The sequence below is a fragment of the Silene latifolia genome, chromosome Y, assembly GCF_048544455.1.
Source record: "Silene latifolia isolate original U9 population chromosome Y, ASM4854445v1, whole genome shotgun sequence".
NCBI classification, from domain to species: Eukaryota; Viridiplantae; Streptophyta; class Magnoliopsida; order Caryophyllales; family Caryophyllaceae; genus Silene; species Silene latifolia.
Genome location: NC_133538.1, coordinates 123,391,688 through 123,397,503, shown reverse-complemented (window position 1 = coordinate 123,397,503; position 5,816 = coordinate 123,391,688). Strand labels below are relative to the sequence as shown.

General features: G+C 38.7%; 1 non-coding gene across 1 annotated transcript; it reads right to left on the bottom strand.

The window, feature by feature from the left end:
- Positions 1-899: 899 nt before the first annotated feature.
- LOC141635146 (small nucleolar RNA R71) lies at positions 900-1,006 on the bottom strand. The gene has a single exon (XR_012539850.1). It is a non-coding gene; the product is annotated as a small nucleolar RNA R71 (small nucleolar RNA).
- Positions 1,007-5,816: the final 4,810 nt, after the last annotated feature.

Below are 5,816 nucleotides of genomic sequence, written 5' to 3'. Positions count from 1 at the left end.
CCAAATTGTGACACCCTTAGACACCACTAGTTGTAATTGAAAATCTCATCTCAATTCCCGTCCTTTGGGATCCGACCTTTACTTGCCTCTTTACTAATTGTAGAGTTGTTGGTAGAGTTATAAATTGTGTTTTGGTCTAGGTGCTCCTAACGATAAGTACCGAAAACTAAACCTCCAAGTGAGTCCGACCAAAAATGGCGCCGTTGCCGGGGACGGTGTTAACTTGGTTTAGATTTTCTTATATTGTTATTAGTTGTGTCTTTCTTTGCCTTGGGGAAGTAAAACTCTTCAAGGTTTGTTCTAATTATTTTCAAGTTGTTTGATATTTTGCATGTCTAGAAGATCACAAGGTAAATTGTTACCCTTTGATCACGAAATTGAAAGGACTTAGACAAACAATAGAAGACTTCCTAGGGGAACTTTGAGAGGTATTGGTGAGGTTGTAGATATTCAACCAAACACTATTGAGTTCATCAACCCTTTTGCAAGAGAAGGTGAGGAGAACCCAACACAAAATCAACAAACAATGCCAAAATTTTCATCACATTCCGTACCAACCGAGGAGAACCTATCTAATGGTACTCCCACACCACAACATTTAACCGGAAATTTCATTGCCAAATCCGCCTTTATCCAATTAGTCGAAAGAAGCCAATTTGGGGGGATGCCTAGTGAAGACCCTCACTCACACATGGAGACTTTTTGCGACTATTGTGATGCGATTTCTCAAACCAGTGTAACTCAAGACCAAATTCAATGGGTCTTATTTCCTTTATCTATAATTGGCAACGCAAAACAATGGTTGAAAGGCCTTGATAAGGCTACTCTGGGAATTGATTCGTGGAAGAAATTGGCTCTAGCTTTCTACAAAAAAGTTCTATCCACCGAAAAAGACTAACATGCTAAGAGCTCAAATTACGGGCTTTAAGCAAAGAGATGAAGAATCTTTGTATGAAGCTTGGGAGCAATTCTACGGATTTTGTCGCTCATGTCCTCATCACGGACTTAGCGAGTGGTTTTTGGTACAACAATTTTGGAACGGTCTTTATGAAGACTCAAGAAACATTCTCAACATGGGATCAAATGGAATGTTCACCGAAGTTGACGACAATCAAACTTGGAACAAGATTGAAGAAATGGCGTTCCATAATTCACAATATAGTAGACCTCGCAAGGCTACTAGAGGAGGAATGCATGAAGTGGACTCTATTACTCAATTGGGTGTTCAACTTAGTGCTCACATTGATACCATCAATTTGAAGTTCGAAAAGGCTATGGCTAGACTTGAAGAAGCCTCAAAATCACCAAAGCAACATGTTAATGCCATGACGGCATCTTCATCAATCCCAAGTGGGATATGTGAGAATTGTGTAACTTTGGGACATGACCAAAGTGAATGTAGGGGAACAAATGAACAAGTGAATGCTTTTCAAGCATATAAGAGTGGTACCCCTTATTCAAACTATTACAATGAAAACACCAAATTCCACCCAAATCTCTCATACAAAAGCCAAAATGTTCAAAACCCTCAACCAACATACACCCCACCTCCCATGAGAAACCAAAATCAAAGACCCTTTTACAACCAAAACCAAGGTTACCAAAATCAAACTCCATACAATCAACAAAATGACCAAGGTTTTGATTTTCAAAAAGCGGTCCTCCAAATGCAAAAGAATCAACAAGAGTTTTTCACTCAAATGCAAAAGTATAGTCAAGCAAAGGAAATCACCATCAACAACATCGTAGCCCACACCAAAATGTTGGAAACCCGATTGACTCAACTAGCATCTTCAAGCTCACAAAGACAAAAGGGGCAATTACCACCTCAAAGTAATCCCCCGATACATGAAACGGTTTGTGCCATTCACTTGAGAAGTGGTACGAGGTATGAAGCACCGGAGAAGCAAGTTGAGGATAAAGTTGTGGAAGCTAGTGACTAAGAAGAAGTTGTGCAAAACTCCAAAGATGGAGAACCATCAAAACAAGAAGTTTCAAAGAAAAATGAAGACAAGGCCAAGGAGAAGGAGCCCATTGTGATTAGACTTCCTTTTCCGAGTCGTCAAGCCAAGCCCAAATTTGATGGCCAACATGGAAAATTTATGGAGATTGTGAAGAATTTGGAAGTCTCAGTTCCTTTCACGGAATTAATCAATCACGTGCCGGCCTATGCAAAGTACATGAGAGACATACTTACGAAGAAGAAGTCGATCAGGAAGATTGAGACTATCGCCTTCACTAAGGTGATTAGTGCAATACTTCTAGGGAGTTCACCTCCAAAACTTAAAGATCCGGGAAGCTTCTCAATACCGTGTACCATTGGCGACACCACGATCAACAAAGCCTTATGTGATCAACGGGCTAGTGTGAGTGTTATTCCGTACTCGGTAAGTAAAAGGTTAGGGATGGGAGAGCTTAAATGCACCAATATCACACTCCAAATGGCCGATAGATCGACGAAGACACCCTTGGGAATATGGGAAGATGTTACCGTAAGAGTTGGGAAATTTTTCATCCCGGTGGACTTTGTCATTGTTGACATGTAGGAAGACTCCAACATTCTAATCATTCTAGGTAGACCTTTCTTGCACACCGCGGGTGCGGTGATAGATGTGAAGCATGGAGAACTCACTCTAGAAGTGGGAGATGAAAGCATAACTTTCAATCTTGACAAGACCATGACAGCTCCCCGTTTGCATGAACCATGTTTTATGGTTGATCATTATAGCCGGAAGGATGATAGGAAGAAGTCGGAATTCCAATGGAAGAAGAAAGTCGATGATTCTCCATTCAAAGAGCAAGGAAATTGTAACAAAGAGAGCTTGAAAAGCTCACCAAAGTCAAGCAATGAAGAAGATGACCTCATTGGCCAAGACAAGAAAGTGGGACAGTAGTCTCTATCAACTCAAGAGATCTTTAGTGACCAAGTAGACGAAGTTTGTGGTCTTTGGGACGATGAGTTTGAAGGGATTTTCAATCCCTACATTGGTAATGCTATCGATAAAGACCAACATGAAGGACAACAAGAGCAAAGATCTATTGAAGATCTTTATCATGATAATGAACAAACTTTTGACTACTTCTTCATGGTGTTGAGTAACATCAACAACACCTTGGACATGCCCCCATGACATCTTACTAAGGATGAGAGTTTGGTGGAGTCCTCTCCAAACCACCATTTGTAAATATTTCTAACTCCCTAACTTGCATTTTAATTCTTACATTGCATTTTTTTGTCATTTTTGGATTTTTATGCCTTGATCAAGATATTTATCATTTTTGAGAGAAGTGAGGGATGGACTAATGATTTTATTGATGTGTAGTGCTTTAGCTTAGTGTGGGGATAGCAATTGCCTAGGCTATTCATGCCTTAGTAGTGCTCCTACAATGAAGAACACGGGATTTGAAGAATTAAAATGTAATACCCCGTATTTTATATAATCGATTAAACGGATATTATTATATACTAGTTATTATACATTTTATATTGGTTGCATCGTAATATCGTGAATGTTATTAAGTCGGGTTTATATCGTATATGTTGAGTCGGGCTACATCACATTTTGTCTTTTGGGTCAAGAATCGTATCACCCATTTACCCATCTACATTTACCCAACGACCATACCCGTTTAACCCATTTGCCTTACCCGGAACATGTAACCACCATTTACCCTAAACCTAATCTAAGAGCCGCTCTCCCTCTCCCCTCTTTTTATTTTATCATTCATAAAACCATTTCTAAACCTAGAGAAAGGGAGAGGAAGAAGAATTATCGAGCCTTTCATTTGATTGAAGATTTCTCATCGATTCCAAACTAATTCGATTTCCCTGTTTGTAAGTCGATTTCATTCCATTGTTTATACGGTTTTAAAGTGTTCGTTTTCAAAAAGTTTGAAAATAGAGTCCTGTTTATTTGATGTCTAGTTTATGCATATAAAATATCGTAGTCAAATTCTTTATGGTTTGTCCTAGGTGATTTATTTATGAACATGTCGCTGAAAAGTCCGCGAATCTGATTTGGTTGTGGAAAATGATTTATAACCTTAATTGTTATGTCGATTCAGTTATGAGACTTCTTTATACATCATCTTTGTATAGTCTAGATGATAATAGGATTTGGAATTACTGCAAAATAATGTTTTAAACTCGTTTTATGAATCAATACCTTTTATGCGACGGTTTCTGTCAGTTTTTGTAAATCAGTCTGAAAACCCTTGATAAGTTTGGAATTTGAGGAAAACACGTTAGATATAATTTGTATCTAAGACTCATGGGGTTCCAATCCAATTAGCCTTGTATCAATTTGATTTTTCTGGAATTAGTTATGTATTTTATTCCGAGCCTGTCATGTGCTGGAAAATCAGGAAAAATCGTGTTTGTTCTTTAAGTTGATATTCCTATTAAGTTATGATGAGTCTAGGTTATGTGCATGATTATTTGATTGAGTAGGTGGTAATTATACATAATTATGTTATGTAGGTGATGGATATGTGAAGGATCATAATTGATTGCTTGTGTGCTTGGATTGCGAAAAGGTAGGGAAATACACTTGACTTATTATCGTTGTTGTTGAATTGTGTTGACTTGTTTGTGTTTCATATGACCAAACTGTGAACGTTGACTTGATTCGTGGTTGTTGATTCATGTTATGATTCATATCCTAGAATGTGCTTGACTGAATTGATCGTATTGAGTATATTATCACAACATTCGGTAACCGGCATGATTCTATGATTTACCAGTTCAATGATATACATATTGTGTTGCATTAATTTCTTGAGCATTCATATGCATTGGAGATGGAGGATGTTGTGCTGATGTGGTGTGGTGATGATGATGTTGTGATAAGGCCCAGGCGAGTTCTGCAGGACTTGCCCTGGTGTCCTCAGCTGCGAGCTGGCAGATCGGCTACGGTCGATATATAGTCTACCGGGGATCGGTATGGCTGGGTTGTACGGGTAATGAGATATGAGTTGAGATGGAGGTGGAGGTGACGGAGGAGCATGCATATCATATTTTGTTGTTTCATTGTATTCCCTACTCAACCTCGTGGTTGACCCTGTGTATTCGTGAACACTTGTGATGATCCAAATATTGGGAGCGAGACTTGACAGGTTTATGAGATGGGATGGGAGCTTGATGGGCGTGAGACACTGGATCAGAAGACTTAGTAGCTAGATCATCTTTTAGAAGACTTTCACTTTCATTTATGTTAGTTCTTTGTAATTTGACGTAAAAGAGGTTTTGTAAAAATTAAGTTAAAGAAATTATATAATTCGCCTTGGAGTTTAATTTATTATTCACTACCTCGGGAAATCGAGATGGTAACAGATCGGTTTATTAGGGAATGTCTTGCTAAAGGCTCCTTCATAAATCGGGGTGTTACAAAGTGGTATCAGAGCGAACGATCCTCAGGCCTAAACCAATGAACCCAATGAACGTAGGATGTGTCTAAATAAAATGAACCCCTGGGAATAAACTGTTAGGAGCTCACAGTGCGGTTAAGAAGGCGCCCTTAATGCGCGCTCTTTTGCCCTCTCAGTTTTGAACCAGGTAACCCGAGATAAATTGAGTGAATGGGGTAGTTAGAAGGAAAACCTTGGATATAATCGAGTTGATGTATACCTTGAGACCCATATATTCTAACCATTCTGCAGGACGACGTTACGGTAAGTATTTTGTATGAATGATGGTGTGATCATATGATGTTGTGGAGATGAGAAATAAATTTTCGTGTTCTGGTTGATAATCAATGAAGTGTTGGATTTTGGTAATCGTGAGCGTGAAAATAATTGCGAATTGATGATATTTATTT